We start from the raw sequence: 14982 nt of genomic DNA, 5'->3' as shown, positions 1-14982 counted from the left end.
CGCACACACACAGACATGCTGTCAGAGGGACAGAAAAGCAGACAAATGGCTATCTGGCTGTATGTCTGCGAGGCCAATGTAAGAGCGATGAGTCAGTAGCAGCTCTGGCACCAAGAGACTGCAGGACCTAAGGGAGCAGCAAAGATGCAGAGACCACGACAGACAGTAGCTCTCGATAGGTCAAAGCAACAACAAGAGCTCTGGCTCATGCCTCGAATGGATTTGTGACCCTCTTCTGTCAATATCTGTGTCACTTTTTAACAGCGCGCATATGTATCTGCTGGAACAGAACAAGCTCGAAACGGGACGGGCATTATGGAAATGAGCAGGTCAGAGGGATAGAGAAAGAGAATACAAATGACCTAGCATAATAAAGGGATTCTAAAGGCTAGAGCTGGGACTGAAACGCCACAAAAACACTGAACTGGGTGTGCAACAGTATTCAAATTGGCTCAAATTATGGTATTTAACAGCACTCCCTTGATAACGGGTGATTGGGCAGGCTAATGCTGCTCTTTGCTGATGCTGAATCAGTGATGGTGGCAGACAATTACGTGAATCAGAATAAAAGGTATTAAAATACGCAGCCCCTCGTTATTGTGAGTAATGCCGAGCCTGGCCACTGCGGCGCTTTTTACCGTGTTAAGATACTCCTGCTTCGAGTGCACTCATCCGTGCTTTGCGCTCCCCTCCCTTCCTGCTGACTTCGAAACGTGCCAGTGCTTGCTCAACCTAATCCCATGCAAAACAAAAATATGGCATTATTGACAACAAGGCCAAGCCAACTGAGGGAACATCTCCTAAGAAGATATGCCCCAAAGCGGTCTCCTCACCCTTGAAAATATGGCGTGTATAAATAGCTTAATTGGAACCAAATTGTCAAGCGGGAGACAGGTTTATATTCGGTGTGGAGCGTTATCACATCCTTGCACCGGCGGTGGAATCTTTTTTTTTCTGCAGGAAGAACATCTGCTTAAGTTCGCTTCAGCGGAACTCCCATCAAGACATGGAAGACGGGGGGGACACATGAAGAGAGGATGCAGAAGAGGAGGCGAGCAAACTAACTGCATGTTGTATCAAAAACACACATTTGCAGAACACGAGCTCAGAACTAGTACTTTGGGTATCTTTCTTTGAAATGTTAAAGCTGGGTGGCCAGATCAACATCGCAAAAAAACACAAGTTATTAGAATAGAAAAAAAGAGAAAACCTTAGGTTTGCCTCTGGGCTAAGAGGATTCTGAGGTCTTAAAGGTACAGCTGCTGTTCGCCTGTAGGATTCAAAAGGCACTCACAGGCTTCCTGAGCGCACCGTGTAAGAGTAGGTTGCTCCCCTGCTCTCTGTGGTGTTTCACTGCAGCACTGACCTTGTGGTCAGTTTATCTAAGCACCGTTATCGCTGAGGGCTGAATGTGTGGTCAAGTGCAGTGCGGATTAGTGTCTCCTTTAATAGCGTCTTGGGCTAATTCTCGCGGCTGATCGCAAGAGCTCCTCTCTTTGGCATGAACACTTTGGGTAAATTGGCTGTCCCAGTGCATCACTCATCAAGCCAACCGCACTGAGCTGCAACAAGTTAGCCAAACCTGAGTCTTATCCGTGGCCGCTGCAGAAAGATGGCTTTTCTGACCGAACACCGCCTGTGTTTAAGGCTCAGAGAGACATTTGTGCTGGTACAATTCCTGTCGTCAATTAGTAGCTCTTGAGGAGATATCTGTTTTAACAGAAATCTACATAACAGGTCTGGTTACTTATGTAAAAAAAACAATCATAATCCCGATGATTTTGGTCAATTTTGAAATCACGATTATTTAACACTTGTACTCATTGTCTTTTAGAGAGATGTTGCTATTATGAAAATGAAAAAAAAACTGAAAGTTAAATCACCTTAAACTGGGAAATTTCCCTTCATACTTCTCCTGTGTCAACTAGTGTGTCAAATGTTTGAACAATGATTAAAAAGCACTATGCATTTTAAAGCTCCACTAATGCATACCAAGCACTTGATGATGTACAGTATATGTGCATAGCAGCCAGCGTGTTATAGTAGGCCTGTTGTGTAAACATAATCACAGATACATTTAATTGGAGTTCAGGGCACAGTTAAAATTTGATTACATCATGATAAAGTGATAAATCTTAAAGCACTATAATGAATGGCTGTGAGCAGTCATTATATGGTCGGAAGAATGGGGGGGGGGGGGTGTTAGCAGCAGTGGGCACTAGACCTGGGCAATATATGGATATTATATAAATATAGAGATAAGAATCTAGATATTATCTTAGATTTTGGATATGGTAATATCGTGATATGACATAAGTGTTGTCATTTCCTGGTTTTAAAGGCTGCACTACAGTAAAGTGATGTCATTTTCTGAACTTACCAGACTGTTGTAACTGTTCTATTATTTGCCTTTACCCACTTAGTCATTATATCTACATTACCGATGATTGTTTATCAAAACTCTCATTCTGTAAATATTTTGTGAAAGCACCATTAGTCAACACTACCAATATTGTGTCGGTATTGATATTAAGGCATTTGGTCAAAAATATTGTGATATTTTATTCTCTCTATATCACCCAGCCCTATCCGGCAATAAAGTAAGGGCCAGAGAGGTTAGGCCAAACAAAATGAAAACAAAAGGTTTCAGCAGTTAACAAGTTGATTTCCACATCTGAACTGTCCTAATGGCACACCTAACCCATCCACCAGTCCAAACTGGTTCACACAAACACTACAGAGGCACTCGCCAGCTGCATATGGCCATATATTCCTCCAATACAGCTGTTCTTCCTACCTTTAAAGCTACTTATTAGCAAAGTTAAGGAGGGGATTGAAGTTCAGCCAGAGTTTACACTAACAGTTAAGTCGGGCTACACACCCGAGCTGCAAAAATGAAAAAAGAGGAGACCTATCTATCCTTAGCAGACGTTAAGTTAAACACTGTGGCTTGTGCTTCCTTCTTCTCGCCTCGCATCCCTTCACATCCCTACCCGTCTCTCCCCCCCCCAAAGCTGTAAGCCTGAGGAAGACACGGGTATTTAAAGCAACACAATTTACACTTTCCCTAGTCGGCAACAAGGTGAGAGAACGCAGAGATAGAAGGCTGACTGGGATATCACATCAAGGGAGGGAGAGCGGAGGAGAGAGAGAAAGATAGATGGATATGGGTATGTAGATGAGGGTGGGTGTTAAAATGAGTGTCGTTGTGTGTGTGTGTGTGTGTGTGTGTGTGTGTGTGTGTAAAAAAAAACAGGTGGGAGAAGAGCCCAGTGTGAAAACAACAAGTGAGAAGCTTGAGGGCCCTCAAATGATGAAAAAAGATGGAGAAAAACTTTTGAAATACCCTTTTTTGTTTTTAAAATAGGCTCATTATCTTCTTCAAAAGATAGATGAGACAATCAATATCTTTCTCCGTGTCTATGCTTTGCATGCAGAGCTAAAGTCAGGAAATGTTTTTTTTAAAGATTTTTTTGTAGCATTTTTAGGCCTTTAATTGACATAACAACTGAAGACCTGAAAGGGGAGAGAGAGAGAGTGTGTGTGTTTGTGTGTGTGTGTGTGTGTGTGTGTGTGTGTGGGGGGGGGGGGGGGGGGGGGGGGGGGGGGGGCACGCAGCTAGGGCCACAGGTCGGAGTTGAGGAGTGAACTTCTATACATGAGCGCCTGCTCTACCAACTGAGCTCCCCGGGTGCCCCCAGTCAGGGCATGTTTAACGTAGCATCATTTTGGCAACAATTAACTATCACGAAGCAAACTAACCAACACATAATTTGTTTGTTAACAGACCTGAACGGATATGTGAACATAACCATTTGTAGTTTTAGACGGAATATACATACTAAAACTAGAAGTTTACCCAAGGCTTCAAATTATATCCAGTTTATCTGGTTTTGTTTTATTGTTTCAGGTCGAGTCCACCTCAAGTCTCAGGTGGCCCATTTGCCAGTGATGGTGTTCTCTCTCTATTTGTAACTGTTCAGGTCACCCACATATAATCTAAATGGCTGTGGGCTCTAGGATATTGTGATGGGCCACAGTTTTCTAATGTTTCATCAAATAATAAGGAAAATGAACGTAATGGTGTCCTTTCTGTTTGACAGACTACTCTTGGATAGTGGTAGTCTGTGGAGAAAGTCTGTGTAAGGCAGCCTGGGATTTTTATCTTTCGCAATACCGTGGTTTCCTACTGATAAATTGGCAGCAAAGCTGACTGGCAACTGCATATCCAGTTCTCTCAATCCATTCATGGAACCACCAGGACTTCTGTCATTACAGCGAGGTTGCCAGGTTTGGAAAAATCATGCTTGGCCAAAATCAGGTGTTGCATCAAGCTGCCTAGAAGTACTGGGTCAATAAATAAACTCCTCCTTTAACCAAATCAATTTTACATTTCTGTTCATGTATCAGTTAAAGATACAAATAGCCCCCCTCCGCCTCCGTTCATTTAGCTAAACTAGGCTAACCAAGTCCCGAACCAAAGATTGACACACAGACATGAGATTGATATCAATCTTCTTATCTCACTCTTGGGAAGAAAGCAACACATTTATTATTAACTATATCTTCAATTAAAAAAACAAGCTTCCTTCACTCACTTAAAAGAACTTTGGCCATCTCCATGTTCACCATCTCTTCCTTCCTCCTCCATCTGTCTCCCTCCATCATTTCCCCCCGCCTACTCTCCAGCTGGCCAAATGTCCTCCTTGGTTTCATTTCGTCCTCCCTCAACTCTTTACCCTTCTGTTGAGCCTCCTCCTCGTCCTCGTCCTCCTACTCCTCCTTCTCCTCTCCCAGTCCCGATAATCTCATTTACTTCTCAGCATCCTTAATTCCCTCGTTCCCTCTGTTTTTTGTTCTCTAAGGGAAGCTTGACAGTGGTGCTGCTTATGAGCACGGGCTAATTAACTTTATTTACTGTACTGTGTGTGTGTGTGTGTGTGTGTGTGTGTGCGTGTGTGTGTGTGTGTGTGTGTGTGTGCGTGTGTGTCGACACTACTTACCCCATGTGTGCACATAAGGGTGTAGGTGTACAGCTCTTGCTTTGCAAGGAGGTAATTATGAATGAGGGAACACATCTCCTCACACAAATGAATGTGCGAGTCTAAAGAGAGCTTACTATTGATGTTTGTGCGTGTTTGTGTGTTTGCACTCAAGTGCAGTCATATTTGTTTTGCAGGGAGGAATTTATCTGTTTGTGCACAAGTGTGTGGGAGAAATTATCTGTATGATTTATGAGATGGTTTTTATCTGCATGTGGTTGAGTCTGTGCGCATGTGTGTGCGGGTGTGTGCGTGTGTGCATCCATATTATATTGCAGCTGCACAGAGAGCAGTGCTGTGGTGTGTGACAGACAGACAGAGCCATGTGTCATGGTGCTGGGGATGCTGTCCACATTTGATGGAAAATTCAGCAAACAGTGTGCGTTTTGATATGTCATGGTATGATACAGGCCATTAAACACACACACACACACACACACACACACACACACACAGAGGCATCCATTGGCACACACTGCAAACATGCTGACACGCCCCCACCACCCTGAATTGTACACGCACACACACACACACACAAACACACACACACACACTCAACAGGAGGACATACATGTCTTTTAGGCATAAACAACTAAGCTTACAGAAAGACATAAATACGTAAAAATGCGCTTAAAAATACATCAGTTACAGTTGGACACAAGAGGCAAACATACAAACACATGCACACAAAGCGCACAGGGGACACATTCAAGAAGACACACACATACAAACACACACACAAAGAAACCTCCCCCACATTATCCATCTCAGTCCAGCTGTCTCCAAGCACCACCCATCCCCCTCGGTCAGTGTGTGTGTGTGTGTGTGTGTGTGTGTGCCCTTCTGCCCAACTCTACCCTCTACAAGCTCCCCACTCTCTTCTTTTTTTGTATCCTTCTCTCCATTCCATACCCCCCTTGTACTGTATCCCTGGTGTGAGTCAAAAGATGCAAATCCAACTCCAGATATTTGATAATTTGCCAAGTGAATGAAAAAAAATACAAATGCAATGTGTGAAACAAGTCTTTTTTACAAGTAACAGCCCCCCCCCCAACCGTTAATTGTGAGTCAAACACTTCTCCGGCTTGTGAAGTGCGGAGCGTGTGTAGCGAAAGGCTTTTTTTCCACTTGATTTTCGCGGCTTCGCAGCTTTTAATAGAGGAGCAGTTGTTGCAACTCTCATTCAGTTGTACTGTCGCTGTCATCTGGGGGGCAGTGAACAAATTACTTATAATCTTTGAAGGTGTGGGTGGGTGGGGAAGTATAGGGGGGTGAAGGAGTGGGATTGGCCTGTGTGTTTGGGATTTAAGCACCCCTGCCTGCCGTCTTAGCACAAACAAACTCCTTAGCCTTTCCTCTAGCCCGCCTTTTTTTCTCAAGGCTAAGGGATTGTGGAAGCCCAATACAAACCCCACCCGTCTCCCATCAAGAACCCCCTTCAACCACCTCCAGCAGCACCAACCCTGCCACCCCACCCTTCCTCTGCTGCCTGTCAAACATAGTTAGCTCAGAGCTCAGACGATCCCCCACCACTTCTTCGTCTTCATCCTCCACCAGCTAAAACCCCTCCCTGCACACACACGCACGCACACACTCACACTCGCACTACCACACAAACACACACACACACAAACACACACACATCACTCCCATCATAGCCCAGCAGTGTCTACAGCAGCAGTGAGGCGCCAAGCCGGCCGCCCCACCCTGCCACTGGAACAGCACTATGAGAAAGAAAAGAAAGTGTGGGGTAAGAGAGGGAGGGGGGGGGGAGAGGGGTTCAGCTTGCAGAAAAGGGCAGCAGCATCACTGCTGACAAAAGAAAAAAGAATAATGATTTGCCAGTAAGAGAAAGACAGAGAGAGTAGGGGCAATGAGAGAGAGAGAGAGAGAGAGAGAGAGTTGGAGAAAACCACAAGGGAAAACAGGGAGAATGAGGGGGAAAGAGAGAGTGAGGTGAGCGAAGGACATGGCAGAAATAAGCATATATAGATAGATGAGACCGATGAGGAAAGATGACAGGGTGACTTAGAAAAGGGGGCAAAAAGACTGAAAGAGCATAAAAAAACAATGAGAGCGAGATGGAGGGAAGTTGAGCAGAGTGGAAAGACAGAAAGTCAAAAAGGAGACAGAGGGATGGAAAGATAAAAAACAGAATAAGGGATGTGGAAGTGGGTTAGAGAAAAAGAGCAACAGTGATAGCTGATAAGAATTGAAGGATACGTTCAGATTTTTTTTGGGGGGGGGTAATCTTAATACAATGAAAAGTTCAACCCATGTAATCATCCATACATGTCTAATCTTTAATGGCAAATCTACCTTTGTCATTCTTAAAGGGACAATACGTAACATTTCTGCAATAAAATGTCTAAAAACGACTATATCTATGTTATATATTTTGTTGAGGTGTGAAATTACACTGTACTAAATGTTTTATATTTATTTCAATATTGACTGATCCAGTTTAACAACAGCTCATGGGGGATCGTTAACGTTCCAAGGTTACAATATTGTTCAAGTTTATCAAGTTATTTTAAGTATAATTGTTTTGATCAAGGTAAAGTTGACATTAAACAGCAATGGGCTAACCCACAATTACGTTTGACAGCTAACGTTAGCGTTAACATTAGCTGTATAGATAGATGACCAATCTAATGCTAATTTGCCAGCCATCATACCGTTCTTCTGTCTCACTCCCCAACGCTAAGGGACTTTAGTTGGGATGAACAGTTAGCCAGCGGCCGGCCACTATTATTAACCTAAAGCAATCCGAAACCAGCCAGCACAAATTCCAGCGCTGGGTAAAAACAATGGCAATGGCCGTAAAAGAAAGTGTCTGGCTGGCCGTGGTGTTGTGCTGAAATTCCCCCCCTTTAGCGTTTGGCGGCCTTCTGTAAAAGCGCTTTGAGTAGTCGTTAAGACTAGAAAAGCGCTATATAAATACAGCACATTTACATTTACATATTTGGTGGGCAGCCCCAGCCAATAGGTAGCTAAGTCTCTCAGCAGGGTTGTGTAACAAACCCTTCCCCCCCCCCCCGGTGCTGAAAACATCCAACAAGTGACACTAATGTGAAATATATTGTAATATTGTGGTTTTAGCTGCTGGCTAATTGCTTGCTTTCTCGCATACTGGTCAACTAGCTAGCTAACGTTAGCAACCAATACAAATCAAATCAAGAAAATTCAATCAAGAAAGCTAACAGAATGACACGAATAAACGTTACTTAACTTAACATGGATAAAACTGTAATGGATAAACCTATCCGTGAACAGATATATTTTAATCAGCAATAGTGGTAAACTACAACTCCCATAATGTCACTACATAATATCTGTGTCTGTGTCTGTGTTTACATCCATTAATTAGAGGCCCCAAGCGGCAGAAAATTACATATTGTGATAAGTCCAGCTGGTTAATATAAGCATTTTGTTATCACTGAGTTAATAAAACCAAAGTTTTTTGTACCAAATTCCCTTATTGTGTTTGCTTGGAAAGTGTTCCCTTGCTGATCCATGGTGCAGGGATACGTCCTCGTATTGGCATGTACAAGGCTGGATTACATCCCCCAAAAGCCTCAGATTACATGTCAATTGTTTTTTGGCACCAATAAGGTACAATATCATGTAAGGCGGGTTCTGCACAACCCAGTATGCTAGGAATTACTTTCACATTGGAGGATTCTGCACCTTGTAATTGTGGCCAGTGCCACAGTCAGTGACAATGCAAGAAATTGTGTGCTCTATTTGCAGTGAGGTGGTGACAAAGTTAAAAAAGACATTGGCATTTAATGTAACCCAGGTTTTTGCAGAGTCATTCAACAGCACTCTTTTTTGGCGAGAGAGTTGTTCTGCATTATTATCTGATTTTGTGGCTATGTTTTGTGGTATGGCCTGGACAAAACGACAGGGATAAACATACGTAAATGCTGAAGCTTCATATGAACTTTGCATAACTCTCATCTTTTAAACAGAATGAGGTCTAGATTTTGTCTCCCACTTTTTACAGTGACGAGATGCATCGCTTAAGAGCTAGTGTAGACAGGAGCAGTGATTACAGTGACCAAAAAAGTTTTCAATGTACATAAACCAAATCTGAAACTATACTCTTATGTCACCCTCCACGTATTCACTAATCATACTGAAACCTATTAGTTGGCTACTTTTTGTTACATGATAATTAGGTCTATAATAATTTCTCTGCACTGTTTTGATACATTTCTTGTATTGTGATGCAGTGTCAAGGGCCTTGGTAAAGTTGTTCATTATTTGACAGCTGTGCCAACTAAGCGTCTTTTAAAAATGAACCAATTGGACACAGACAGACAAAGAGACAAGATACGCCAACTTTACCAACCAGAAATCATCATCTGATAATAAAGAAAGATAACCAGGCTTTATCTGTCTACACGCACACGCAAACACACAAACACACACACACACACACACACACACCCACACACAGACACCCCACAAAATACACACACACACAGAGGAAGATAAAGAGAGTGAAATCTTTAATGCCTTGGCAAATGCACTGACTTCCCCTGCCAATAGGCCACTTAAAGAAATGAGTAGTCAATTACCAGAAGTCTGCCCTTTTGGCTAAGATCACTGGGTCCTCTAAGGGCCTCAGAAGCTGCACTCTTTCTCTCTATCCGTCTCTGTATAGACAACACCCATCTTTCATAAGAGCAATAACCACATGCTAGGAAAAAAGTTTCTGATTTGTTCTAGAAACACTATCATGCACACACACATGCACCCTTACATAAGCATAAAATAAAGTGTACACTGGGTGATAATTTAAAGCACCCATATTGTGCTCATTTTCAAGTTCATAATTGTATGTTGAGGTTGTACCAGAATAGGTTTACATGGTTTCATTTACATCTTGTATTGCACATTGCTACAGACTCTGTTTTCACCCTGTGTTTAGGTCTCTGTTTTAGCTACAGAGTAAGACATCTCACTTGTTTTACTATCTTTGTTGGGAGTTGCACATGCACAGTTCTTTTGTAGATTATAGTGAACTAGCGTGTGTTGTTGCAGTGTTTTGCCATCAAGAAGGAGCTAGCAAACTAGCGCCAGCATGCTACGGTTAACCACCGTGCAGATTTTGAACATCTCACCTGGAGACTGATGACTGAGGACATTCAGAAACCCGTATCTCACTCAAAACAGCATGGATGTTTTTTTTCCAAGTTTGTATGCGCGTGAAGGCACCATAGACAAAAAAAAACACACCAAATCACCGAATAAAAATGATTTTCTTTCATAACGTGGGCCCTTTAATATCAATGCTCGTCTTCCAGTGGAATCATATCAAGATGAGGTTACTGTTTCACCAAATTTAGTTATCTAGATTAAAGATTCTGAACAAGCGGTGATTAGAAACAAAAACAAAAAAGTTTTTGTTTTACATGTATGAAGAGTTATGTTTGATATAAACACAATGGTAGAATACAGCTCACCGCACAGAACATCAGATAATTATATAATAATGATATAATGATTATAACATGTACACAGTATGCCATAGGCATGTGGATAGCCCTACGTATTTTTGGTTTGTGGCTGTTTCACATGGTTTGGGCTAGGCCCATTAGTTTAATTCATGTAAATATTAATGCTGCAGTGTACAATAAAATCCAAATTTGCAGTTTAAGGGGAACTCTTCCTGTCTGAACATGTCAATGCCCCTGTGCACAAACTAAGGCCAAGTAACCTGTACATCAGTGCTTGATCTCACTAATGCTGAATGTGACTGTATGGGAAGAGATTCCTGCATCCAGGCTCCAGTATTCCGTGGAAAGCCGATCCACAAGAGTATGTTAGAGCAGCAGATGCCCATGCTTTTAAAATGACATGATCTACTAATACATACTAGAAGGGGTGGGGGAAAAACACAAAAATCTTATGTATCGTGATTTTTTTTCCATCAATGTTTAAAATTGATTATTTTTTCCTAGAATTGATATTTTAAATGTACTGTTTACCAATGATTCACCTAAATATTTTCTGTTTCTATGGTAATGCTGATGGTTACTACATCCTATCTGTTTCCAGCCATACAGAGCAAAAGCAGAACATGCAGACCGTATGTTATCTTTTTCTTTATAAATGAAATAAATGTCAGACTGACTGACATGTGATGTGCATTCTTCTTAGAAAACAATTACTTTTTAGTTAAAGAAATGTCCCATGATATATTGTCTATAGAAGGGTATTATACAACTTTTTGTAAAAGAACAGAAAGACAATCGCAATAATCAATATATCGATTGCAATACTTCTATTATCGCAAAAAAAAAAATCTCAATACAAATTGAATCGGCAACCTTGAATCATGAAAGAATCAAATCGGGACAAAGACATATTGTCCCGGCACTACATAATGTACATGAACAGATGTAGTACACAGGGACACGCACCTCTGCCACTCTATAGCATGCCCAAACACACACAGACACACTATCTCACTCACTCACTCACTCACTCACTCACTCACTCACACACACACACACACACACACACACACACACACACACACACACACACACACACAGTCATTAAACCATCCAATAACAGCAGAGACTTAAACACCAGGCACAAGAAGGATAGGGCTCTTGATTCCCAGAGAATGGCCAAGATTAGAAAGACGGTGAATAGTCCTAAAGCTTCAGCAAAAGAGAGAGTGAGGCTGAGAAAGATGAAGGAAGAGAGGGAGTGACAGAAGGAGAGCAATGGAGGAAGAGAGAGACAGCGAGAGAGAAGGGTGAGCCAGTGAGCAAAGGGGTGATGAGGGGAGATATGCTTCAAATTAAATCATTTGGAACAAAAGAGGATTGTTGCCAAGCAACCCGGCCAGAACGGGGTTACCAGGGCAACCGGGGTGACCCAAAGCTTGACCTAAGAAATGGAGTTGCCCTTGTCATCCGTGGGCACAAACACACACCAACACACAGACACACCAACACACACCTCTCTGTGTCTGTTGCTTTGAAGGGCCAGGCAGAGGTGTGTGTTGGTGTGTGCGGGTGTGTTTTGTGCCTTCAGACGACAAGAAAGCTCAAGATACCTCTCTCTGTCTCTGTTATTTGAAAGCCCATCCAATTCACACAAACAGACAGCAGGTTCCTAGCCTGATAAGGCATTGGCAGGGCTCAGTCCGAGGGGCGGGATAAAGGGTTGTCTATCAAATTTCCCCTGCAGGCAATAGGATAGCGCTACAACCAACCAGAGCAACGCTAATTGATAGATCAACTTTTGCTCTATCCGGTAGGCAAAGCTCCGAACACATCTTCCTTTTTTAAGAATGACTTCAGAGCTTAACTCCAATTCTTCCAGAGTTGCAGCCAAAGCCGATTCCAAAGACAATCTTCTTTGTTAAATAAAAAGTTGTATGGAAATCACGCCGAACCGTTGCAACTCTGCCGTCCTTACGTTAAGCCCGCCTACCAAATCTATACATGAGGTGATAGGCCTGACCAGAATTTTTTTTTTTTTCCAGCTTGCAAGCCAATGGAGAGTTGCTAAACTGACCCTAGCTGCAAATGACATTTGCTGCCACTAGGGTGCGTCTAGATTTCTAGGCTTGCAGGTTCCTTGTGGAAAATGCACAACTGAAATGTCCTGTGGCACAAACAAAAAGCAGGGCTTTCATTCAGGAGGGAGTTTTAGAATTGCGAGGGGATGAGGTTAAGTGGCTAATGGACAACGTTAGCCAAAATCAACAGCTAGTGAAGCACAACAAATAAACTGTCCAATATCCAAGATGAGCTTGCAGAATAAATAAACAGAGCTGTATTTTTCAGATGGTTTTGGCAGCACTGTCTGTACACAAACACTGTTTTGAAAAGAATGACGGATCCACATTCACCTTTAGGAAAGAAATGGATGGGCAATCCTCATTTAATTGAGAAACTACTAGAAAGGTTTTACATGAGAAGTCATTTACATTGAAATATCATGGCCCTGTCTTTACCATGAATTAAGAAAGACACCAAATCCTGTAGAGACCTACTGATAAGGGCTGGTATCCACAATCATTCAAATTTGATTTACAAGGTCCCCATTCGATTCTATATCAGTTATGTTAGTAACTAAACAATACCAGTTGTTCTTGGATATGAAAGGGATTCTCAGAGAACGTATGCTGTAAATTAATTGTACAGGCAAAAAGCAAACCCCCCAAAGGGCCAGAATTCACCACATTCATTGTGAAAAGGCATCTACTAAAAGATCGGTTTTGGGATTATATTAATCAATGTCTGATCACTCAAACAAAGATGGATTTCTATTGGAGAATTAAGGATCCCAGCCCTACTAATACTGCTAATACTGGATATGTTAGGCTGATACAGAAACCCCTTTAAGATAAGGTTTTCAGTTTTTTTTTATTCTTCAAACAACTTCTTCCGTCACTTTTCGTGTGCAACAACATGAATTCCTTTGAAGAGAGACTGTATAAAAGTGTGCCCTGTTATCCCCATTTGTATGATTCATCACCTCAAGACTACAAAGACACAGTGCTCTTGAATACAGATCAGGTAGTGATGCAACCAGGACAAGGCTATAAAGGTGGCCACTCAGAAAAGGTTATCACTTTTACCTTTAGATGTTGTTGGACAACACAATCTAGTTTTTTTCAGTTTAAATCACCCCTTTTCATGACTACTGTCATGCACATTTGATCAGAAATCCATTTAAACAAATTAGAAAATCAGCCTTGCATTCAGTCTTCTAACACGCTGTGTTGTTTTCCATGAAAAATTATAAAAACCTGTCCTGATAGTCGTATTGCAAACTGTGATATTTTGAGGTGCTACTGAAGTCAGTTTCTTTGGTATCATGTCAACTCTCTTGCCTGGCTGCTTCCACTTGAAATCACAAATAAACGTGTTCTCTCTTCATCGTGTAATTGTTGCTGCGTTACATGAGACTGAATGTTCTGCTGGATGTTTTGTTTCAGGCAGACCTCCTTCCTTTCTTCTCCTTTCTGTCTCTGACTGCTTTGCCACATGACATGAAAGGACGAGGAGTGTTTTTGTGTGTGTGTGTGGTAGGGAGTGTGTATACTGTAAAAGAGTGTGTATCTTTGTGTTTCTGCCTGGAAATAGCACAGAAATACAAAGCACGGTTGGAAACAGAAATCTTAATGTGGACCAAAGTTTGGAGTGTGTGTGTGTGTCTGTGTGTGTGTGTGTGTGTGTGTGTGTGTATGTGTGTGTGTGTGTGTGTGTGTGTGTGTGTGTGTGTGTGTGTGTGTAGGATGTGTCTCCCCTTCACTAGAAGCGTGTTGCTCAGTGTATTGGAACGCTTTCTTCCTTGTATGCAGGCATGTCTCTTTTCTACAGGGACCACTTTGAGAAAATGTGTGTCTGTGTGAGTGTGTGTGTGTGTGTGTGTGTGTTTGTAAACCCCCTTCTCTTCCCCCATCAAGTCTGCAGGAATGTGTGTACGCCTTGTAACGACAAATGGCCACTAACGAACGCAACCTTTCAAACTGGCCCCCACAGTTTGTCACTACCAATCAAGACAATGGAGATCAATGGAACAGCAAAGCAAGGGAAAGGAAGATGAAGATGAAGAAGATGAGGAAGAGGAGAAAGGGGGGTGGGGCTCCCTGCTTCTAACAATGGCAGAGTAGGCACAGACAGTGAAACAATGGAGGCCGGACTGCGTTGTTTTCTATCTGCATGCACATTGAGTAGCGTGGCGGCTCCAGACATTGTTAGGGCGCCCCTCGTGGGCTAATTGACTGATTAGGGTCACTCCACATGGTCTCAACTGTCATGGCCATCCAACATTGGAAAATTGGCGCGGCGGTTTGACCATCTGGTGACCTACTTGAAACGAGGGATGAACTATAATGGCATGGCATTGGCATATATGATTGAGGCACTGGGATTTACAACTGGATAAAATGTGGAGATTC

The 14982-nt window shown here is 42.4% G+C and overlaps 1 protein-coding gene across 7 annotated transcripts in view; it reads right to left on the bottom strand.

Moving 5' to 3' along the window:
- Positions 1-14982, bottom strand: part of cadm3 (cell adhesion molecule 3) — a 94114-nt gene that overhangs the window by 55434 nt on the left and 23698 nt on the right. The gene's annotated exons all lie outside the window — the stretch shown is intronic.

This window comes from Etheostoma cragini, chromosome 12 (genome assembly GCF_013103735.1).
Source record: "Etheostoma cragini isolate CJK2018 chromosome 12, CSU_Ecrag_1.0, whole genome shotgun sequence".
NCBI lineage: Eukaryota > Metazoa > Chordata > Actinopteri > Perciformes > Percidae > Etheostoma > Etheostoma cragini.
The sequence above is the reverse complement of the archived record's forward strand: the minus strand, read 5'-3'. Positions and strand labels throughout refer to the sequence as shown.